Consider the following 26,265-nt stretch of genomic DNA (forward strand, 5'->3'; position numbering starts at 1 on the left):
ACTAGCAGAGAGGGCAAAGCCTCTTAGTTGCAAATTTTTAATTCAATGTAGAAGAAGCAAGTGCTGAATCTATACTAATATTGACAATGTTAAATGCAACTTGCAGGTTATGACCAAAAAAAAGCTTGATTTGATTTATTGCTTCTTCTATTAAGATAAATTGAGATACTGTAAAGTGCTGTACTGTAAAGTGCTAAGTCAAAAATTAAAATATATTCAATTCACAAGTGTTTGAAATGATATTTCTTTATATATATGTGTGTGTGTGTGTGTGTGTATATATATATATGTATATATATATATATACACATATTATATAAAATGTTATGTGTACCACCTAACTACTTAAATATGCTACTCTTACTACATGGACCTTTAATTTTTATTTTGGACTTCAGAATGTAGAACCTGAAGCATTAGGCAATGATGTCTTGGGGTAGGATCTGAGGGTCTGGAGTTGTCTCAGGCATGCATCAATGTCTGCAGCCAAATGACTCAGAAAGAAGCAGGTCAGATTTCCATCCCTGAATCTCTGGCTCAACTATCTGTTGAACTGTGACTCAATGGGCAAATTTTATGATCTTTCTAAACAGCAGCCTCTCCTTCTAAAACAGGGGGTAAAATTGCCAGTGTCAAAGGGAAGTCACATGATTAAATGAAAAAAGAATGCAAAATTATGTAAATGAGTAAACAATTCAGTGTCATTGAAAGTATAAGGCAGCATTATTTCTACATGAATCATAGTATTTGAGCCCTAATTATTGAAGTCACTTGTTTACAATCCCTTTAGCTTAAAGTGTAATTAAGTTTCCTCTATATCAAAAAATGTATAATGAATTTATGCAGCAATGAGTAATCTCATAATTGTGGAAGGGAAACTTTCTTTTTAAAGCATTGTAGTACAAAAATAATGTTAGAGAAAATCCAGTGCCTTTCTACTCAAAGACGTGTTTTTAATAGATTGCAGGGTTTACACGGAAAGAATGTATTTCCTATTTCTTTTTGTGCTCACTGTTCTGAACACAAAGTAGTTACGTAACAAATATTTGTTGGTGTGGAATTTGGGGGGTAAACCAGAGGCAAAGGAAATTGAAAACTCTCACAGCCACATCAACACAGCATAATTCTAGCCAGGACTCAGTCAAGTTATCTTCCTATTTCTACAAAATGAGAGCCATAACTGTTTTATTCAATTTCGTGTTACTTTCTTGGGTATTATAGTTTTCTGAAATACCTTATTACAACACCTTCACTAAAAACAATTCTACAAAATTTACTGTGTGTGGTTAATTTCTTTGATGCTTTATATGTTAAAGAAGAAAAAGAACTAACTAAAAATGTAAATTTTGAATCTCTGCTCATACTTCACTGTTTTGTGATAAGGAGGAATAGAAGGTAACTGACAGCTCTCCAATATCTGCCTTTTCTGTTTGACATTGTTGTAGATCTTGAGGATGCCTTTGGAAGTTTCTTCACTAGGAAGGTGATATCCTCTGTACTTACTGCTGAATTTTGCCATCAAATGCACAAAAGATGAGCATGTGATATTTCCCTTTGGTAACGTACATTGGGATGCTTCTATCTGTGACTTTTAAATTCAGTTTTTTTTTTTTTTCCTTAAATATTTATTTATTTATTTAGGCCAGAGGTATGGGAGGGTGAGAAGATTAACCAGAGACAGAGTGGGGAACCGAACAGGCAGACTGACTGAAATACACTGCTGAGGGGAGCAGCAGGCGAGACAGGAGAGGTCTGCTCACCATGTGGGTATCTCCATGGCTAGTGGGGATCAAACCGGCACTGCAGAGGCTGTGGACAGCTTCACAGCGCTGTGCTCAACTGCCTGCGCCACTAGGGAGGCCCTTAACTTCAGTTTTTAAAAATAAAACAATAAAAACACTAGAGGTAAGCACATAAAATAATACTATGAGACCAACAAATTGAATGAGGAAGAGAAAATTAACTATCTCAATGACTATTTTAAATAGTTGTGTGTGGTGTCATTTATTTCTTCTGTTTGTTTCTTGGCTGTTCATTATTTGTTTATCTTGGCATGGAGGGTTGATGCATTAGCTTTATTTGAAAATGTTTAGGTTAAACCAACCTCAGATAATATACAATCATGTTTCATGTTATTATACTTTAGTAATGAAGATGTACTCAAGATTTAAAGACCTCAGAGGATTACTTAGATTTGCAAGACGATTCTCAGACACACATATAAAATACTAGGTATTTAATACATGACACCTGCTATTTTGTGTCATGCCTTATGCAAAGTACTTTATTTAAATATTTTACAATAATTCTGTGAGGTTAATATACCCAGAGATTAGAGAGGTTTTGCTATTGCCCTACATCACAAAGCTTAGTGAAGATTGACTTCAGGATTTGAGCTCAGATCAGGCCCCAAAGTTCATGATCTGATCTCAATTTCTACCCTCTCCATACCTTTATAATTAGGAGAGCTGATGGGATATGATAGTATGGACACTGGGGTAGTGTCCTGCAGCTCCTATACTTTTCTCTCTTTTTAGTAAAGTCTGAAAGTTCACCTTAGAAAAACTTTAACTTAATATGAAATGTTTATCCCATATTAAATAAGATAACACCAGATGGGAGGAAATTTTGCTTTCATAAAAACATATATTACTTATATCCTACCACATTCAGATTTTGTGTTGTGAACTTCCACATAAACATACTTTGTTCATTAATTAGGGCGTCATTCAACTACTGTTCAGTGAGAATGTTAGATGGGAAACACTAGATTTTCTGAAAAGAATAAGAATAGAACCTTTTCCCAGACAATGAGAAGTAATATTACAGTGAAGAATGAAAAGAACCACAGCCCATGCCAAGCAAGATGTTTGCTAAAGAAGCCTGCAAGGAGCACTGTACTCCAGCTGTGGATGCCAGGGAGGCATGGAAGGATGTGTTGCATTATTTGATAGGAAGAAATGAAAATACCAGAATGAAGGATTGGCATGCTCATGGCACTGTGTCCTCCATATGCATAGCATGTATTTGGAGAATGGCAATAGGCCCAATGCTTCTGAGGTGCAACACTCACAGTGAATTGTGGGGGAAAACAAATTAGAGGGAAACCAGGTCATGGGGACCTGACTGTGATACTGGGGTGTTTACATTTACTTCTGTGAATGGAAGGGAGAGGTAAATGTTTTTGATGGTGGTAGTAACTATCTAATCTGCACTTAGGAATATAAAATCATATGAAAATGGATTATTGAGATGAAGAATGAGAAATTTTTGTACCAATCCAAAAACAAAACAAAACAAAAACCAGCCAGAACTCCTGCAATGGCTGAATAAATGAAAAGTAAGGGGCACAAGGAAACTTGCAGAAATAAAACTCCATGAATGTGCTCTGATGGTTGTGCCTGTGGAGGCTTGGCCACAGTTGAATGTAAAGTAGGTAAATTTAGACTTTTACATTGTCCTGCTGTTTGTCTCCCATCTTGACACTTGTACATTCTTTCCTTCACACCCTGCCCCCTACAGTACAAGTTAGGCAGCCCAGCTGGGCTTTCTTTAAAAAAAAAAAAAAAAAAAAAAAGATGTATTTATTTATACAAGAACCGGGGTATAGGTCAGATGTGCAGGAGGATGAGAGGATTCACCAAAGACAGAGCAGGGAACAGACAGGCAGACCGATGAAATACACTGCTGAGGGGAGCATCGGGTGAGACAGGAGAGGTCTGCCGCACCATGTGGGTTGCTCCATGGCCGGCAGAGATGGGACCGACACTGCAGAGGCTGCAGACAGCTTTACAGCGCTGTGCTCAACTGCCTGCCGCCACCAAGATGACCCCAGCTGGGCTTTCAAATCACTAGAAAGAGGTGCCCTAAAACTGTAACATCATTTCATGGCAATTGGAACAGATGCCCTTGCCAAGGGGAGAGTGGATAATGCTGGAGTTGTATCACTGTTTTCTGGGTATGGAAGGATTTGACTGAATTTCTGCTTGGCATTTCTTCACTGTTTCCCTTTTAACACATCATGTGTGTTACGCTAGTTTAATGTGCTCTTTCTTTAGATCAGAGCCAAAAAGGAAAAGAAGGGGCAATCATCTTGGGATCCCTGACTAAATCTCTGTGCTCTCCTAGGCTCTTGATGAATAGAATATGGTAGACCATGCTGGGGAAATCTTTTGACTCTAGAGTTTGTGCATTGCACAACTTCAGGAAGCACTGCTCACAGAACAATGCGATAGAATATATAATGGGAGCCTCCTGTGCTGCCTCAGGCTTTTTTCCTGTTCTGAAGCTTTCTCATCCATGCAGCTCTTCTTCCTTGAGTGTTCTTTTGACTCTCCACACCTCAAGTCCTAGTAAACCATGAAATCACACACAGGCCCATTGAAAACACTGGCTGTTTCTAATTAGACATTATGCATGGCATAATCTGCTTTAGTAGTCCTGTCTCTTGTCTATCTCCCCAGTCTTTTATTTTTTTCATTTGTTTTAATCAAAGCATTCATTGTCTAGTACTATTTCAAATAATCTTAAAAAGAAGAAATGGTTCAGAATAACCAGCCTCTACCATAGAGAAAAGGCAGCATAGAATCTTTTAAAAGAAGAAAGGATTGTGTTTAAGGAAAACAAAGATTGGCCATTTTTTAACATGAATATGTGTATCTAAATTATGGTAGTTACCAAAAACACAGCTTTCCAGAACAGTTCTAAGGGCTTTCCAGAACATTCTAAGGGCTTCCCCCTTAGAATGCCACTTCATAATTGTGACCAACAATCATAAGGAAAAAAAAAAAAGGTAAAACATAATCCTAGATTTTACTTTTTAAACAAATGTGGCATTCTTTATTTTTTCTTCCTTGTTCCCCCCTTCCATATCCCAACATTAAGAAGATAAATAACAGCCGGTTTAATACTATTGACAGAAGCCTTTCTGTTATGTAAACCCGCTTTCTCTACAAATGCATCATGGCCATGGGGGACAGTGAGAGCAAGATTGAAGATTCATTAATATATCCCCATAAGCAAAGAGCAAATGAATCTTATGCCTGTCTCTCAGAATACGTGGAATGACTCACTCAACCAGATGTCTAGATCCCTTCTGGCTGGAAATATCAGAACTAGAATTGAATAATCCCATGTTAAAAGATGAAGAAAAAATACAAATCTACTGTATATGTTTATAATATGGAGTGCTGTATCTGATTCCAGATAGACTGTAGAATACTCACTTTATTAAGATTATCATATGATTAGGCATGTGTTCTGTGTGGGAATATTTTATTTTGTTTTCAGAGTGAAATTTGTAGGTATAAGAAAAGTCATTTGACATGGAGTGTCTCTTCCTTGCGTCTTCATCTCTAAATACAGTATTAGTGAAAGATGGCAGTAGACTAACTTGTTCTTTCCCCAGCTCCTGGCATTCAGTCTACACCCAGACATACCTATGTGCTTCATTTGTGTTCTGGAGAGGAAAATCTTACGTATGACAGGACATAAGAACTGCCATATGGTCCCAGTGATTTTTCTAACTCTTGTTTATTTATTAGAACATCTTGTACATTAACCAATATTTGATCTAATAATTCTCTTCTGTTTCTCTTGCCTGTTTCCAAAGATATTCAGCAAATGAGACTGCCTCTAACATATTCCATATAAACAGAAACAAATAATTCAGTAAGTGTCTCAGCCTACCATTTTCCTTCACAAAGACCAAGCAAGGATGTGGCTTTTTTGTCTACTATTTTGCATTCTGGCAACTTCTATGCTGTTTGTCAGATGAGTCCACAATTGACAAACCATGGACTCTCTTGATCCTTCCAGTATTTTTTTTCCTTGCCCTATTTGTGAGTGATGAAATAACATTTTTTTTGATGAAGAAATTGTATCTTATCAAATTTAAACAAAAAGTGAAATAGATACTTGATGGAATTACAATTGCCTTTTTATGTTTTCTTGATTTCCTAAAATTACCATGCATTGTTTTTTTATTTTATTACCTTTTATTTCCTGCTCTTATTTCTTATTAGAAATGACACTTCAAGTGTGTTTGCTCAACAAATATCTATGGAATACTTATGTGCCAGGTTCTCTGTTATGCGGTGAGAAAGCAGATAAAGATCCATTCCACAGGGTAAAAATTATAATCTCCCAGGGAACCTAGGAATAAGTCAAATATTGTCACACTTAATCATATAATTACTCTCTAGTGAGAGCTGTGAGAGTTATGGCATATATGCTACTGCAAAAGAATATAGAATTCTCTTGAGATGGACAAGAATTGAATTAAAGACAAGTGGTCTTTTTGGAGTGAGCATAGATGTTGAAAACACTTCTATTGCTATAAGAATTTCTCTGCAATGATTGTTCAGTATCATAAGCTTTTTCTGTTAGGATTCAACTTCAAATTAGGAATAACAACTACAACCAAAACAATTAGAAAAGCTCTTGTTTTGGTGTGTTGTCTTATTTTGTCTTTTTGCTAAATGATATAAGATAACATAACATGGCAGCCTGGAAGATCAGGGAACGCTTCCCTGGAGAAGTGACTTCTGATCTTAGTTCAGAAGACTAAGTGGAAAAGGATGTTTCAGCACAGGAAAAAGTAATTGAGGACTCTAAGGCAGAAATAAATGTGTTTCATTTGTGGAAAAATTAAAAGAAGTTCAGTTAGTTGAAATAATCAACAAGTACTGCAAAAGGGAACCTGGTGGCAAGGGAAAGGTGGCAAGACCCACACCCTGCTGGACTTCGCATACCTTAATAACGGATTTGGTGTTAATTTTAAGTGCCTTTACAGGACTCTAAGTTGGGCAGTTAACATGTAAACAAAGACATGCAAATCTGCTAAAACAACACTTGAGGGTTAAAATTTAGCCCCAGATTTAATTCATGGAGCTAAGATGTGTAGCAGTTCCACTTGTATTCTAGTATATGAGACAGAGTTCTAGCAAGGCCAGACACCAAACTTCAGGAGAACCCCTGAAGTTTGATCTGTGTGGGTTTGAAGTTGCATGATTAGGGAAGCACTGTGTGACTAAAGGCAGAAAAAACACCGCAACAATAGCAGGCTGAAACTTGCCCAGGTATGTCTAATAGCCTTCAGTTTTAGATAGAACAAAACCTTCCTGTGACTTGTTCAGGATACTAAGGTTTGCAGATATATAATATAAAAAGTAAGTAGTAGAATTCTCCACATCAATACCCCTGTCTGGCAAAGCACTGATGTTCCCTTGCCGTGAGGTGGACATAGGGCTCACACCTCCTGATAGGCCAGGATTGAGATTCATAAGCTCAGGGCCTTAAGCAGTCCCCATGGATGTTTGCAGAATGCCCAGGAATTTTCTTGTGTATAAGTTAACCCTTACTTTTCAGCAATTGTTTGCTTAATTTTACATTTTAAAATATTTTTTCTGCATAGTTTCAGAGCAGGTTGGAGGTGGCAAGATCAGGTAACGATCATATGGTCAATGCACTATTCAGGCAAGAGGTTACAGCATTTTGAATTAGTGGTGAATGGGGATGTTCATATATATTGGAGCTTGACCAGAAGAAAAATTGATGAAATTTTACAAGTTGATTTTTGGCTGTTCAGAAAAACTAGTGACAAATTGGAATCCAAATTCTTGCTTAAACTAGGTGCATAATGTTTTCCTTGAGATGGAGAATATTTCAGAAGATACATATTTGGGAAACATGAATTTGTTTGTGGATGTATGGGAAAGGCAGTCTATAAAATGAGATAAAACTCAGGAAAGGGATCTTATACTTTTGGACTGGCAATATACAACAGAACTGCTGATAAAGAAAAGCCATCATCAGGGCAGATGGAGATCAAGATCAGAAAATGAATATAATTTTGCCATATCCATGGCTCCATTGTTACCACTGTGTGTTCAATGCATCTTCCATCTCTTATAATTATCTAAAGTATTTGCCTTCAGGACTGAAATTTATCTTCTGAGATTCAGCCACAAAGTATGAGAGTACAGAAAGCTCCCTCTAAACTCATCAGGGTACTCTTGTATTATGCAAGTTTAGATTTAGAGGCGTCACATGTTAGTCGTTTCATTGAAGATATAGTCATTTTTGTCCAAACCACTGATCACACCTGTCTGCCCACCAGCAGATTCCGTGAGTTTGAGACCTGCAGGAGCACTAAAATCTGCTGTTTGCCTCCTTTATCATGTCTCTGTATCTCTTCCACACCTTCCATCAATTACCCACTCTTCCCAAGTCTGAAAGTTCACATGATTGCAGGGGGATGAATGATCATATGCAAGAAGTCCCAAACCATCTCTTAGGCTGCTCTTCTGTAGTTATAAAGTTATAATATGCTAGATTAACTGTAATAGTGGTGGTAGAGTATGTGTGTTTGTGCACATGTGTTTGTGTGTGTGTGGTGTGTACATGACTGTAGAGACCATACATTAATATACTTTGTCTTCTAAGTGGAAAGATTACTCGAGTAGTGCAATTCTCAAAATTTTAATATTTTGTTTCATTCTTTGATAATCACCCAATCTAAGGCTCTTTAAGCTTTAAGAGCACTTGAATAGATAGTTTGAGATATTTATTTTCTCTGTGCACTGTTGAAAGACTTGATTGATTGTGGTAAGATGGGTCTTGAAATGGATATTTCAATAACTCAGTGGTAGATGTCATAGCACTATGTATATTTGTATTGTGCAGGTGTCTCCTGAATTTAATAAGAATTAAAGTTTTAATGAAAAATACTTAAATTATGTTATAACATTAAGAATATGCCTATTCTCACAAAGATTGTGATGTATATTGTTGTTTAAGCAAGTAATGAATGAATTAGCCATTAAAATTAGGAAGTGGTTTATTTATGCTTTATTTATGAAAAAAGAAGTTATCAATTTAAAGAAAGTCTTTAAATTATTACATCTTCTTACATGAAGAAATAAGCTGCACAGACTATAACCACAAAAAGAGTTTAAATATTGTAATTCCTCTATTTCTAGTTTATCTTCCTGGGAGACCATAAAGTAGTCTCAGAATAAGTTACTAATCAATCATCAACTTCCACTCATCTTAACTAAGGCTACAAACACAGGTAAGCTCAGGAAGATAATTTATTCTTATATGCTCTGTGGCCACTTGCTTAGTTCAAATGAAAAGGTCTTAATTAGCAGAAACTCCTTGAGTGCCACCAGTGAGGTGTTCTTATCCCTCCCAAATCCAGCAGGCAGCCTATGATGTTCAAAGTCAAGATCATTTTAACAACCTCAACTCTTCAGTTTTGAAAGAAGATTCAGAGAGTACTCTAAATTAACTGATTGAAGCCAGTCTTTAGGAACAGAGAACAGGCAGTAAGAAAGTGTGTCTTCTACACAGGAGACTTTTTTTTTTTTTCATTTTTATGATTGCTCCAAAAGAGGGTGAATTTTGTTTTTCTTGATATTGGGAGTTGTGTATGTCTTAATGATCGAGATGGCATATGTAAAATGTGTCAATGATTTGATGTCTTTGTGTCCTAACCACATGGTACTGAAGAGTGACCCGCAACTCGGCTACTTTCTCATGCTGTCTACTCAAACCTCAGACTCAAGTTCCCTGGGAGTGAGAAAAAGCATTTGAAGATGTGCCTGAGTTCTTAAACCCACAAAATGATAGCAGTGTACTAGAGAAGCATTATCTACATTCTGAGAAAGAAACTAACAATTTTCTAATATCACTGAATTTAAAAGAACATTTTAGAATATGAATAGTGAATCTACTTGAAATTCACAAACTACTTTGATGTATCAAAGATTTAGTTTTCAGGCCAATCAAACCATGTTCCACACATGCATCTTAATACATGGTGAACCTTTGTCATTATAATGTGGATGCCCTCCTTTTTCTGATTAGCCAGCACTATAATGGGAGCCTCCAATATACAAGGTGAAATTGTGAAGTATTTTCACAGGCTTTGAAAGGGTATCTTTGCCTTTACTTGATTTCTATATAGATTCTGTGGTCAGATGAAGACCTTAGAGGCTTGCAAATATTGAAATCATTGTGGCACCCTTTTTCCCACCTAAATTCAACATATTAAGTAGTCAAACCGCAAGAAGTATGTTAGTAATTACAGTTTCTTTTTCATTGGCTCTGCGTTGACTCTTCTATATTGAAATTTCAGCTATTCTTAAATCATTGTTAATGTTATTACCATCATCAACTTTGTTATTGTTTGCTATCCTTGTGATTTGTTAGTTACAAATAGATGCTTTAAAAAAAAAATGGGGGATAATCCAGCAGAAGATTTGCCTATTACATTATATTACTTTGCATCTTTTCCTATCAATTAAGAATGAAAATCTCTGCATGTGTGGGAGAAAGACAGTCTCACAGCTGCAGAATCAACAAGTCTCCCCTAATCTGCTTCCTTTATTCCCACCCTTATTATTGCTTCAGAGTTAAACCTTAATATTATCTTTCAGCATATTTTCTCCTATAAGTTTTTTCATACTTGTGTAGTTTCTATTTCATCTAGATTTTTAACTTTTTGTTATGTCAGCCTAATATATCTCATTTCATAAGTAGTCAAAATTTTAAGTATAGTGTCAGTCAAAGGTTACAATAATTTGTGTAAAGTTATTTGAATAGGAATAAATTACAATTAAAAAAGCAAGTACCACAGGAACTTACCCCAAACTGTGTGATATAGTTTTTTGAACATAAACTCATGATAACTTTTGTTTCTGGGTTAAGAGTTCACTATGACCTTAGAAAGTTCTCCTTCACTCCAAGTATAACTAATTGAATTTTAAAATATTTCTTAAAAAGTCTGCTCACTCGCCCTATCTTGTAATTAATATTTGGTCACTTCTCTAGATCTAGTGGGTCTGGAATGGTGCAATTGGTTACTGGGGGTCTCTTCTGAGATTTAAAGAAGTTAAACAAGAAAGGGGGAGAAGACTGGCTTATCTAGAAGATTCTAGTGCTAACTTATCTTCCACCCCAAGTTTCCTCTCCTCATCTCTCTCTTTTCTCTCCTAACTCCCCTCCCCTCTTCTTTCCCCTACTCCTCCTCTTCCTCTTTTTTCTACTCTTTCCGCCCCTCTCTACTTCCTCACGTGCACACTTTCTTCTTTCTTTCCCACCATGTTCCCTCTCCTTTCACAACTCATCTGGACTTGCTGCTCTACTTTAATAGCTTCTGCCTCAGTGTGGATGACATTCCCTTTTCTTGATGATGGTTGACACAGATAGTTTGTCAAAGGAAACACAGGGACAAAGAATATAGAGATAAAACTTCTACTTACAAAGCACAGTTTTCTGTTTCTTGTAATATGAACTTATTCATAGAACCTTAAAAAAAAAAAAAAAAAATTGTCTTGGATGCTACAAGATACCCAAATTTAAATTCCAAGGGAAAAGCACAGATCAGCAGACAATTTGTTTAAATTCTTCTTCTACCAGTCTCCATAGTCAAGGTTTCCTGTTGACCAAGAGAGTTTCCTATTGACCAAGAATTTTCTAGTATACATTTGATACCTTTATGGTTTTGTTCTCAGATATTGACTGTTCTGTTTATTTAAATATAGATCATTCTAGAAACTTTATCCCGATGGACTACCCTATGCCTTCCCCAAATAGCTGTAAATTGCTGAGTGCTTATTTTTTTTTAAATTTATTTATTTATTTTATATAAGCACTGGGTACAGTCAGAAGTGTGGGAGGGTAAGAGAATTCACCAGAGCCAGAGTGGGGAGCAGAACAGGCAGACTGACGAAATACACTGCTGAGGTGAGCAGCAGGCACAGCAGGAGAGGTCTGCACGCCATGTGGGACACTTGCCGGCTGGCTGGGGATTGAACCGGTGCTGCAGAAGCTGCGGACAGCTTCGTAGCCCAGCACTCAACAGCTGCACCACCGGCGAGGCCCTGAGTGCATATGTTTTTATAGTCACATCTCATACTCTCTCCCTACATTGAATTAATTCAATGTAAATTCCAGCTCACTCTCCAACATCAGTTATTTTTATCACACACTGTGTGAATTCACAGGTAGAACAAGAAATGAAACTTACTCTTAATTTTCTCCAAATGGAAAACACACCCAAATAAACAGAAAGCATGCATGTGTGATCATTGTGTGTCCTAATTTGTGGATCCAGTGGAATTTACATCTTAGTGTACAAAAAAGCTTTAAGTAGAATATGGCAAGTCCTCCAGTAATGTCATTTTGTTTGATGCTGTTTCATTATTATGTTGATGAAGAAAGAACAATACTGGTCTATATTGAGCAAAATGAAGTTATTTGAGTACCTGCTTTCGTTATAATTCCTTTCACTTATTAATGAAGAGAGGACTTACTGTTACACCCTCAGTTCCTAAACGTTTCCCTGATTACTTAGGCAAATATAAGATCTAGTCTTCCAAATTGTATCTCAAACTACTTTTATCTTTCTTTTTTCTTCTTTTTCATAGACATTTATTCTATTCTGTATCTGCTCCATTTCAAAGAGAAAACTAGATTAATGCCATTATTAATATAGAAAAAAAAATGTTTCACTTTTCAGTTCCTGCCTCAAAGGACATCCTGGGCTTCTTTTGTGTATACTTTGGTTTTGATAAAGCTTTGTAATTACCCCTTAGAAGGGCCTTCCATAACCTATTTCAAATTCTGTTGCATTTTATTCTCATCCCACCTCCAGAATAGTAAAGATTATTTAAATTCTTTCAGGTAAGAATTTTTCCCTAAACCCCCAAAGTTTCATTTTATCCTTTCATATCCAGTGTTTTAAACATATGTTAATAGAATATACCATTTGATTAACGAGAATCATGCATGCACAGAAACTGAGGCTTAACTTGGGCTTAATTCCGTTAGTCTGATCATATACTGACCTAGCACATGACGTTTGTGAATACAATATCTCTTACTAAGCTTCATCCCTGGATTTCAGTTGTCATAAGGTTCAGTCCCCACTATACTGTGTGGGTGCTCTTTGTCAGATATGTGACATGAAATAACTCAAACTGTTTATCTCTCAAAAGAAAGCACGGAATTTATTTGATATTAACAAGATGATAAGCAACTACTTAGCTATTATGTGATGATGTTCTCAAATGTCCTGCTGCCTGTGGTAAGAATGCTCTGCTATTAGCTCTGGGGAATGGCTCCAGAGTTCTCCCAGTTCTCTGGAAAAGCTCTGTAAGGATCTGGCAATGGACTCTGAAGTCCTCAACCTGATAAAGTAAAACCTAGTTTTCTTTATGTGACTCAGTTTTTATAGTTATTTGAGACACAAGTCATGTCAAGCTATCTTAGTTCCAAACTCTTTCAAACCCTTGGTTCCAAGCAACCACACAAGTTAGGATCATCAGAGGGAAGCAGATGGAAGCACATCTTTAGTGCAAATGAAATTCCTGTTTCACTGAGTCATATTTCATTAAAGGAAAAATGATAGGAACAAAGTTATAAAGGAAGTTTCCATAAGAAGCATCTTAATATAAATCCTTATTATACAAATTTTTCTTTTATTTTTGATGTAAAGTTCTGAAATCTATTTTCTCGGATACAATGGGTCTCTTCTATTACCTGCAGCACAAGTCAAATTGCATGGACTAAGCCATGTATAAAGAACAAAGAAACTTCTTTCAGAATGGAATAACACAAAATACATTCAAGTATATATGTCATCATTTCACTTAGCAGACATTCCATTGGAAAACAGTTTTAGATAATATTCTAGGAAAAACAGGAAAACATAAGAAATATTCCTTAAATCAATAGCCTCTATAATAGCATCCCTGCAAAGATACTATAGCCATCCTCGCTTTGCAAATGAGGTAACAAATTAAAAAAAAAAAACATTCATATTGTTTATCTGACATGACCACCTATTAAGTATAAAAATCAGGGTTCAAGATAAAATCTGATGAATTTTTGGTTGTCTCATCAAAATCATATTGTCTAGACAGAGCTAGAGATCAGGTCAAGGAGAGTACAGAAATAAACAAGGAGATATTCTTTTGCATGAGCTCACAATGGCTTCTAGTTTCCTCCAGATTTTACCATATAATTACCCTCTGTTACTATTACTGTTTTCAATATCTGCCAATACTGGTACCTTTAAAAGTTAGCTTCTCATTCTCCGTTGATCATCTTTTCATGTTAGATCAAGTTAATCAGATCCTACCACATATAAAAAAAGCATGTAATGTTTATTCAGAGTGAAAAAAAATAGACTGATAAAACACCTAATGAAAACACCCAATTTGGACTTCTAGGTTTTGCAATTTAAATTAACCATTCTGCCAGTAAAATGTACACTGAAAGAAAGGGGCATTGAAAATGAATAAATAAGTAGGGATGTGAGAAATAAGAGAGTGCTTCAGAATTAAGACTCTTAGCCATAGTTTAGTAAGCAAAATGTATATAAGAAAGTTTATTTTCTGTTTAATTCTCTCCTTCTCTGTCATCTGCACCTTTTTGTGAATGGAGCAGTGCTCAGTTCCAGAACTAATACTCTCCTCCCATGAATCCTTATTGACTCCAAGAGGGCTCCCACTGCTGCCCTGTCTCCAGTGTGACATTACCCACACCCCCCAAGAGACAGAGTTAATCCACACTCTCTGGTCATGTGTGGTGAGGGTGTGTTGAGGATTTTGGAGGAGGCAATGACAGAAGGTAATGAAGGATCTGAGAGATAATCATTCAGGGAGAGACCTTTGGCCTAGAAAGAAAGACTATGTAGGAGAGATGGGGAGTTGGGGTATTGTGTTTGATCAGGTGTGTAGACCTAGAATTCTATAGTAACATGATAGAAACTTAATTTTTATTGTATTTGTTGAGTAACATTTTGTTTGTATTTTTCAGAAGTATATGCAATGTGTCCTTGGCAGGGGAAGCTGATATCAGTGAATATCTCGGCATTAGCAATAGGCTATGAATTAAGGCTGGATGAGGGATTAAATAAGAGGCTTGCTACTGACAATGAACAAGGGGCAAATGCATGCTCCCTGATAAGAACAGGTCACCCTCTAGATTTAAGCAGAGAAAGTTAATGAGGAAGGACTTCAACGTCAAAAAAACTCCCAAATGAAATGGTGACATTCACAGCAATTAGAGATTGATTTTATAAGAAATTAATTGTGAGCATGACTACTGAGAGAGGCTGCGGAGGAGACATTGCCCAGGGCAGAAAATGCATATTGTCCATAAGGTAACTGGTTAACTTGGGGCCTGCCCTGGTTTAAGATCCACTATCACTTTTCCTCTACTCTCCTCTTCCTCTGCTTCTTCTTGTACTTTCTCTTGATTCATTTACCTCAGTAAGTCTTCCACCTCAGATCTCTTCATTACTTGCCCTTCATTGTCCAAGACAATCTCACTTTTTTTTTTATGACTACTTGCGTTCATCAGTGCTGAGTCAAAACTGTATGTTGAATTCCTAACACCCAAAGTGATAGTATTAGGAGGTGGGGTCTTTAGGAGGTACTTTGGTCATTTGGGGATCCTCAAGAAGGACATGAGTGTTCTTAGAAAATAGACTCCATGGAGCTTCTGAGCTATTTCCAATAAGTGAAGACACAGTGAGAAATGTGCAACCAAGGAGAAGGCCCTGCCGATGCCAGCACCCTGATCTCAGACTTCCAGGCCCCACAACTGTGAGAAGTAAATGTCTTTCTTTTTTAAAAAAATTTATTTATGTATGCATACAAGAACTGGGGTGTAAGCCAGAGGTGTTGGAGGTGAGAGGACTCACCAGAGAGGTTGGGGAGAAGAACAGGCAGATGTACTGAAATACACTGTTGAGGGGAGCAGCAGGCAAGACAGGAGAGGTCTGCCATGCCATGTGGGCCAGCTCCCTGGCCAGCTGAGGATTGCACTCATGCTGTAGTGGCTGGCAATAGCTTGATAGCACTGTCTTTAACTCCTGTGCCACCAGGGAGGCCCGAGAAGTAAATTTCTTTTGTTTGTAAGCCACTGGTCTATTTTGTGTTAGCAGGCTGAACCATAAGACAGTTGGCGTAGCTCCCTACAGCATTTTTTTAAGATTGTTCTCAGCCCATTGAAAATAGACCTGCCTGCATCAGGAGACCTGGTTTCACCACTCAAATCTATGAGAAATAATTCATTCTTTGCTAATACGGAGTTTAACAACAGACTTGGCAGGGAAGCATTAAGGATTGGGTCAACTTTAGCTCATGCATGTAAGCTCTTTCACAATTTGCTAGCAAAAGCAATCTCAGCACCTTGAGTTAATTATGGGATTAGGAACGAGAGAAAAAGAAAGGAAAGAAAGAAAAAGACCAAGGAGGAAGACAGAATAGCAGGGACAGAGACAAAGAGAGCAAGAGAAAGGAGAATAGCGTTAACAAGTTTGGAACAATCTGAATGCTTGATAATCTCTGCTCAGCTTCTCTTTGGTGGTGAAATTCAAAATTATATGGGAAGGTAAATATGACTCTTAAGGTGACAGGGCAACTCTGAAATCACTTCACTTCCCTGGTCACAAATGGGCACTACAATCAAAGCAGACTGGAAATAATAACCTGATGAATAACATTAATGTTTATGTCACATCCTCACAAGTAGGTGTGGGGAGGAGATGTGGAGATGGCCTGCACATTAGAAACTTTTATGCAACCAGGATTCTTTTATCCAGGTCCTGCTGCTTTGAAAGCAAACAGCATAACAGCATCTCCCAGCATTGCAGAGGTAATGGAGCTGCTAAGACACTATTCAGAACTAAGAAAGGACCAGAACCCATCATACCTACAACAATGGGCTGTCTCTTAACCTTGTTACTAGGTAAGAGAGAGCTCCCTCCCCACCTGCCCTGGCTCCCAGTGATGTTTCCCCTTGATGGAATTGATGGAAAGAACAGTCAGTTAATGAAGTCAAGCAGCATAAATCTCCAGGGAGCCAGACAAAGAAGAGGCAGAGAAAGAGGGGAAAGAAATGGAACTGCAGCAGAATAGAAAGAAGAAAGGACAGGAAGGAGATTGAGATTGTGAAAATGAAGAAAGGAGAGGAAATATGAAAAGAAAAAGAAAAAAAAACAGAGAACTTATAAAGAATAATCAGATGAGAGAAGAATAAGAGCAGAAAGGGGGTAGGGTGGGGTTAAAAATGAGAATTTAAAGGAATGAAGGGAGAAGAAAAATTGATCTGAAATCACAGCAGCTGAGGATTTAATGACCCCTTTTCAGCCTCCTACTTATTGGCTCAGTATCCTACTTTTCTGCCTGCTCTTTGATAACATGGACAGACCATAGAGTCATGTATTTCTCAGCAAAGTTGATTGTCATACATCAGGAGTCTTCATAGATCTGGGCTCCACATTTCCCCTTGTAAAAAGTGGAGGGCAGAAAGGATGTTTCCTTTCAGATGCTGGAAACAAAAAATGCCATTTGTTTCTTGGCATTGGGGAGGGCAGGCTTAATAAACTTACTAGAGTCTCTAATAAGTCTGGATGCATCTCTTTACTATTTTACCATCCTCAGGGGGGCTCAGTGAAGAGCAAAATACTAGAGAGAGAAAGAGAGAGAAAAGTGTATTAAGGCGGCCACAGGTAGAGCTCTGTGGCCTTGCTGTAAGCTTGGATTCTGAACACTTTCGGCTCTGCTGCCACCTAGCCTCCACCAAGGTTGCGGACACCTTCCTAGGGATGGTTAGAAGAGTCTAGCACGGTCTAGCCTTCCCCACGTGTGAACCCCGCAGTGTGGGTGCCCTGTTGACCTCCACTCATGTGCTCTCATTGGGGGGCAGCCATAGAGAAAGAGAACTGGAGAAGGACACAGGTGTGAATAGGAAATTAAATAAAGGAGCCACTAAAGGAGAACATCTCTAAATTGGTATTGCTCCACACTGGCCACCCACCATAGAGACTCTGACTCTGCTGCATCTTTCTTCTTTTTGGGTGCATTTCCAAAATTGCCCTTTTCTATCTTGTGTCCCACATTTTCCAATTTCTTGTATCTTCCTCTTATTTTTTCTTTCTTTCTCTATTGTACTACTTTTGTGGATCTCAATATTTGTTTAATCTCTGTGCAACGTACTGTGAAGGATACAAAGAAATTTCTGGTGGGGCACTGACTTCTAGATGCTCATGGTCCAGTTGGTGAAACAAAACTAATAAACATGACCCATTTACCAGACAATATTCTGATGCTAAGACATGTTAGGGAAATGTGAAGCAAAGGGTATAATTGTATTATTCTTTGTGCTTCTGGCTATGAATGCAACTGCCCACAGTCTTAAATAGCTAAGTGGCTCTGGGTCAAGATTGAAATCCATTTTACTTAGCCTAATAAAGACTGCTCAGAGATTAATGTGTCATCAAAAAGAAAGCTTGGTACACATCCTCCAGAACGCATCACCGGGGCCACACAGAGCATTGGATATTACTTTGAACCAAAGGTCTGACTGATGGACTATTCTATATTATTAGAAAGAGAGGTATCTCCAGTTTTCATTAATACCCCTTCTTTTCTATAAATTAGTGTGTATGTTTGTGTGTGTGTGTGTGTGTGTGTGTGTGAGAGAGAGAGAGAGAGAGAGAGAGAGAATTGCAATAAGTGGATAATAAGGGCGCATACACACACTAGGATGCCTTTTTTCTCCCACCTACTTGATTTAACAGGTAGGTTACCAGGGTAATTTGTTCTGCCACCCAGCAGTCTGCATGTTGCTTTCAGAGTTACTAACCAGAACAAAGACAGGAAATCCTGTATTTTTCATGGGAGACAAAACAGTTTCTAGATAGACCAGAGAAGAGAGGATCTAAGTAAATGCTCACGTTCTCTGACCTTGGCTCTAAAGTGTGCCAGAGAGGATCCAGAAAGGCATTTTAGGCATTTAATTACCTTCCTATTCCAGCCTAACTCTTGCACCCCCCAAACAATCTTGAACTTTGAACAAGAAAATCAGCTATGAATAGATGACAAGCATAGAGGCAGAACAGTTTTTGCTGGTGACTACAGGCTTATGGGGAGGGAGGAGAGTTTGCTACCCAGCATCATCTTAAATCTTTGTGGTGATCTTAAGGATCTACTACAATCTCTCAGTACTTTTAATGATGGATATATCATTAAATTTATGACTTTCAGAAAATAGGTCCAAATCTTTAGCATAAAGTACAACTAAAAAGTAAAAGTCATAAATCATAAATATTCTGACATCCCAACTCTGAAAATATGGATGGTTATGGTTCCATTTTTAGTTTAACTTGCTAAACATTTCACTTTAATGCATTATTGCTGATCTAACTTTGTCAAGATCTATGCTGTACACTATATAACACAGAATTAGAAATGGTTCAAGTGGTTCAAAGAAATTTTGTTTTCTGTAATCTGAACCCATCATTATTTTTGGAAGTTGAAAAAAAGCTTGAGTGTCTATAAATGACCACTTGTGAATTACACCTATGTTCTTATATAAATCTACATTTCATTAGTCCACGAATTAAGCTTCCTAAATCCCCTTAGATAACAACCAATATTCCTTCTTTCTAATATTTTTGAAAACCAAGCATATTTCCAGAGAGTTGGTTTTCTTAGACCGACAGTATTTATCCAAATCAAACAAAGTGCTTTGAAAATGAAACTGGAGATTTGTTTTCAATAACCATGTTTATCCATGCATTTGCAATTCACCTATAAAATCCAGCATAATAATTCTGGCCTAGGAAACAAAGGTCATGCCCACTGCTACACCAGGAAGAGGCCTCATGATGTTCTATAGAGGCTACATGGGTCAAGCAGCTAAGTGAGATCAGGATGATCATAACTGGACCCCAAAGGATGTGAGAATACAAATGCCTTGCTTTCCCAAAAGTAATATGACCCCCATGTACCCTACCCTCCCACCTCCATCAAGAGAGAAAAAGCAAATAGAGGTTATAAAATGCAAGCAAATATTTCAGCAAAATTCACTCTTCTCTCCTTGTGCAAAATATACACTTTTATCAAAGCCCAGGAGATTTCACCTCTGGATAATGTATTTAGCCTCCAAGCTAATCTCCCTACCTCTTAGCCAAGTGACAGATTGATTTTAAGATATTAGATAGAACCATATGAAATTACCATTTCAGTAGGTCAAAAACTGTCAAATATTGGCAATTTCGTATGGTTCAGCTGGATTCTTCATTTATTCAGTATGTTTTCTCCTTGCTCAGAACACTATAAGGGCTAACTAATAATTTATATATTAAAACCAAGAGGGTACAATGTAGAAGCAACTAAAAGAAGCAAGTAGAGACCCTGCTATCTAAGATGTTATACCTCAGTGTCCATAATACCTTCTCTATATGTTGCAAATTTTACCTCTGAAGTGTTTGTGTTTTCTTTCTTTTCTAATTATTCTCTACTTCTATTTACTCCATAATTTCAAGTTTCCTTCAAGTACTTGTGTGCCATCCACATTAAGCAAGATAACCTGAAAAACATCATACTTCACTGAAATTTCCTTTCCAAGAATATACTCTCAAATGTATAATGATACTTTACTAAATAATATCATATGCATAGATATATACTGCTTTATAGACATTATTATTTCAGTTGTAAGTACATTTTTTTATGTCTGATTAAATCTTAAGCACATCTAGGATGAAACTAGCTTAGCTATTAGTTAATTAAGCTTTTTGGCCCCTACTACCTGAGTACCTGGAATAATTCTCAGACCCCCAAAACAATCTACACTAGTTAAATCAACCCTTTCCCACCAGTTTATTTCTGTGTAGTAACCACAAAGTGCCAATCTAGATATTGTGAGCAGCCTTTAAATAGCAACTTCCTTTCCAGCTCTCTGGGATGGCAATTTGTGAGTACATATTGCTCCAGTAAGTACTGGTTATGGGTCATAAAAGAAAGAAAAATAGCACAACAGTAATCAGCCAGACTCTCCTTTCCAAACCTACCTCCAGTGCTGATTGTTCCAAATCATTACTTATCCAATCCATCTGTTAGGAAAGTGGCTGGCTAAAGACACACACCAGGCACCCAGAAAATTACTACTATTGGGGATGATGAAGCATCATCACAAGAATAATAGCCAAAAGTCATTGAGTGCTTACTATATGCCAGGTGCCATTGTAAGCTCTTCAGAAGCCTTATCTCACTGAATCCCCGCCAATCCTTATGGGCTCCATGTGTCTTTATAGTTGAGGGAACTGAAGCAGAGTGCGAGTGACTAACCTGCTTGCCCAAGCTCATTGGTGAGGAAGAGGTAGAATGTACACCACATGCCATAGCTGCCTCATTGTGTAGCATCATTTCTAGAGCTCAGAGTATTTTAATAAATCATTGAGTCCTACTCTGAGGTAAATGACTCATCCAAGATTACGCAGTTACTCACTGAATGAGCTAGTACCAAAATACAGTTGATTTCACTTCTAGTTGACATCTATCGCAGTGCTGCTCCAATTAAACTCCACTGTAGTTGATGGGTCAGATGAGAAGAAGAAAGTTCAGGACAAGGAGAAATTCTACTTTTGTCGTAGATAGTGATCCATTAATTTATTTTATTTTGTTTTATTTTTAAGGATTTTTTTTAGATTTATTTTAGTTATACAAGAACTGGGGTACAGGCCAGATGCACAGGAGGGTGACAGGATTCACCAGAGACAGAGCGGGGAACAGAACAGGCAGACTGACAAAATGCACTGCTGAGGGGAGCACTGGGTGAGACAGGAGAGGTCTGCTCACCATGTGGGTTCCTTTGCAGCCAGCAGGGATCGAACTGGCACTGCAGAGGCTTCGGATAGCTTCACGAAGATGTGCTCCACCACCTGCACCACGAGGGAGGCCCGAGGTCCATTATTTTAAAAACTTCACTAATGAGTCTTTGCTTTCTTTAGATCATAGGGGAAATCTTGCCCTAACACTAGAGACTTTGCACTGTACCTGGCCCTGCCTTTCTTTTGGAACCATATCAAGTTATAAATATGCACTATTCACATGTAATTTTTGCACTATATATGGGTTTCCAATAACCTTATGGGAGTGGCAAAAATTGCCCACAAATGGAGTTTCTCCAGATATAATGGGAAAACCACCTACAAGTGATTTCAGTACATTTCATGTTTCCAGATAACTGGGAAAAGTTGAAGTTTTTTTTTTTTTTTAAAGATTTATTTATTCTTATACAAGATCTGGTGTACAGGCCAGATGCGCAGGAGGGTGAGAGGATTCAACAGAGGCAGAGTGGGGAACAGAACAGGTAGACTGACGAAATACACTGCTGAGGGGAGCAGAGGGCGAGACAGGAGAAGTCTGCCTCGCCATGTGGGATTCTTGCCGGAACTTGTGCTGCAGAGGCTGCGGACAGCTTCACAGTGTGGTGCTCAACCACCTGCGCCACCAGGGAGGCCCATGTTGAAGTGTTTTTAAGACAAATGCACTAGTAAACAGACACCAATATTGAGTTAGTCTGTTGTGTAGTTTAGTGAGAGTTTACCAATCAGAAAATGCATACAAAATTCATTAAAATTAAGAAGAAAAAAATCCTAATTCTAGCATTAGTTGTTGTTTTGGTCTTTATTGCTTGTAAACTACTCTAACAGGGAGTCTATTTTAGCTGTTCCTGGACCTCAGGAATTGAACTAACTCTATATATCTTCCCTTTGACTTTGGAGAGAAGGGCTAGAGCCTATGAAAAGGAAAAAATATATATATATATATACTTCCCCACATGACTCCTTTCCTCTCACAAATACAACAACTCCACCTCATTTCTAATACCCAATGTGCATGTTTTCCACACATCAAGTAATTTTTGTCACACCAGCTGGGTGTCCTACAACTGAACTCAATTCTGACACATCCACCTGGAGGTAGTATAAGATTGTACAGGGTACATGCTCAGTCCTACAAGACTGCTCCAACCCGCAACCCCCCCCCCAGATGTCAATGCACAGAATCATAAGTCCAGTTTGTTACCTGTGTCTCTAAACCCACGAGGTATGGATCAGAGATGCCCTTAACCACCTCTTAGATTTAATTTGCTACAGCAGTATATCCAACTCAGAGAAACATTTTACTTACTGGATTACTGGTTTATTATAAAAAGATATAACTTTGGAAAAGCCTGATGGAAAAGGTGTACAGGGCAAGGTTATGTACAGGGCAAGGTTATGGGTTGGGGAAAAGGTGTACAGGGCAAGGTTATGGGTCGGGGGTGGGGGGGGTTGTGGATCACGTGTTCTCTCTGAGTAGCCACTCCCTTGCCACCTCCACATGTTTGCCAACCAGGGAACTTTCTGAGTTTCATCCTTTTGGTTTTAATGGGAGCTTCCTTCCCTAAGCAAGATTGATTAATTCATGAGTCAGAGATGACAAAACTCAATCTCTAGCCCTCTATCCTTCCTAGAGATCTAGGGCAGGACAAGGTTCCAACTTTCTAGTTAAAAGGTTGGTTCCCCTGCAACCATGCCCACCCTAAAAATCACCTTGATAACATTAACTCAGATGTAGTTGAAAGGGGCTTGTTAAGTTGTAAATAACAAGTCACTTTTATTACTTCTATCACTTACGAAATTTTGAGTTTTGATAGCTCCATGCCGGGAGTAAGGTGGAAGACCAAGTATACAATTCTTATCATAAATCACAATATCCCAGTTTCTGTGCCAGGTCCTTCTGCCCATGCTCCCCTGTGCCCTGCTCATGGTCCCTGGCATCCAGCGCTCAGGACCCATATCACTGGTCTGTTCTGTTCTCCGGACAGATCTCTCCACTTCTTGCTTGCTTACTGCACTCTGTTCACATCCCTCCCGAATGCAGACCCTTTACAAAAAGAAACCACAAAATTACAAGCAGAGAGTTGTCAAAGTTTCAGGGAGTTAACATTATTTCCTGAACTCTGTGTTCTATTCTTAATTTTTATAATGATTGTTAATGGAAAGTCAATTGATATGCTTCATTTTTTTCATCTATACAGTGAGGTCACAGTACTGGCTCTTCTTTTGAAAGATCACTGTGGGGAGGGGGTGCACCCTAGAGAACAAACTTCATGTTAGTGAAATGCCACTCACCTCACCTGTGGTGAGTGGGCTGAGCAGGGTGCATTGAACTGAGAGAACAGCACGAGGGAATGAGCCTTCCTGGCTGTGATGACCAGCACCCTAATGAGATTTCCTACATGAACACACATCCTGCATTTTGTTTTATCTCATTTTAATTGAAATCTTAGGAAACACTTCATGCTTCATAAATGTTCTGTTATTTTCAGATCAATCTACTATACTGGAAAACTTAATAAACAAATAGCTAATGGTCCTGCTGAGTTGCTCAGCATTTCTTATTCACATCACACCAGCTTTACGCTCTGCCCACAGAATCTTGTCTCTTGTTTTGTGTGTTTCTGTCTGTGTGTGTGTTTCAGATATCAATTTTCAAAAAGACATGTTCCAGTGCAGAATGAGAACTACCCCCTTTCTAAACTGCTTTACATTTGGCTGGTTTTTGATTACATGTAATGTCCCATGGTTAACACATTTTTTTCCCCAAAATAACCCAGATAGGATTGTTTTCTCCATTCAGGTTTTTTCTTTCTTTCCTTTTCTTTTTTTTTTTTTAAGTAAGCAATAAATGTATTCTTGGAAATTTGCCTCCAGTCACATGTGTGATGTGTCATTCTGATGGCCCAGGGTAGATGGCATGTGGGCTGTGACTGATAGAAAATAATTGCCATGGTGTTGTAGTCTTACTGCATCTACATATTCCATCTTAAAAAGTTTGGAAATTCCCAAAAGGAAATATATTTAATACACAAAATGAGTTGCTAGTGAGGAGGTAGGAGAACTCAAAATACATACTGTTCTTGTTCTAATCTGACACAATTAGTTGCAAAACCCAGCTATCTCCTTAATCTCAAAGTCCCTGGCAAGAGAGAGAGAGAGGAAATCAATTCCTCGAGTGTAGGGACTCTATCTTAAAAGTAAAGAACTTAGAAAAGTGACGGGCGTGTAGTAAAAACTCAAAAATAGGTGATAAATATGTGTGTCCATGTGTCTAGACAAGAGGTGACACATAATAACTTCTTGTTAAATAATCATCCTGCTTCTAGTAATGAATAAATAACAGTTCTATCCCTGTAAGTCCCAGATAAGTAGGAGGCAGTTTATAGTGATCTATTACTTATTCCTCTAGGTTTCTTGACTCCCAGGATTCAGGGTTTCATCAACATAACGCCAGCCATTTGAACTTCATTCAAGACAATGAAAGTATAGGGATTCAGCATGACAGTATTCTAAACTCAGTGGCCTACTTCAAATACAAGAACTGGTACCAGGAACACAGTCCTTAGAGTTCCTTCTCTTAAGTCCATGGTACTTTATTTTTTAGTAAGTGTTTATGTAAGTAACATTGCATTATAACATTTTTAGTCTCACTTATGTTCAGAGTGCAGTCCCAAAAGACATCTCGAAGGCTCATGTCAAGGAGTGTATTGCTTATGTTTTATTTGATATATTTTATGGATTAGGTTTTACATGCAAGTCTTTCCTAAATGTATTTTATTTTAATTCTGGAATTTTAATTCTGGACAAATTTTGATCTTCCATATGTGCGCATGTACATGTAAATCTTTAATCCATTTTGAATTAATTTTCATGTATGATATAAGATATTGGTCTACTTTCACTTTTATAAGTGGTTGTTCAGTTTTCCCAACTCCATTTATTGAAGAGATTTTCCTTGATCAAGTGTATGCTCTCAACTCCTTTGTCATATATTAGTTTTTCGTAGATATGTAGATTCATTTCTGGGCTCTCTGCTCTTGACCTATGTGTCTGTTTCTGTTCCAATACTGTCCTGTTTTTATTACTATTACTCTATAATATACTTTGAAATCAGGACATGAAGTACCTCCATTTTTATTCTTTTTTCCTTGGAATTATTTTTCCTATCTGGGGTCTTTTGTAGTTCCAAATGAATTTTGTGATGTTGTGTGTCCTGGTCCTATGAAGAACACTGTTGACATTTTGATAGGTATTGCATTGGATTTGTATATTGCTTCAGGCAATAAATCCATTTTGGCAATATTAATTTTTCTAATTTATGGCACAGAATAGCTTTCCATTTCTTTATGTCTTTTATTTCCTTGAATCATGTCTTAGAGTTTTCAGTGTACCCTTACCTCTTTGGTTAGATTTTTTCTAAGGTATGTAATTATTTTTAATGTGATTATAAATGGGATTATTTTCCTGATTTCTCTTTCTGCTACTTCATGATTTGAGTATAAAGAGATAACAAATGTTGTTATATATTAGTTTTGTAGTCTGCCTCTTTATTATCTTCATTTATTTTT

Source organism: Talpa occidentalis, unplaced genomic scaffold (genome assembly GCF_014898055.3).
Source record: "Talpa occidentalis isolate TD23 unplaced genomic scaffold, MPIMG_talOcc4v2.1 talOcc4.4, whole genome shotgun sequence".
In the NCBI taxonomy this organism is placed as follows: Eukaryota; Metazoa; Chordata; class Mammalia; order Eulipotyphla; family Talpidae; genus Talpa; species Talpa occidentalis.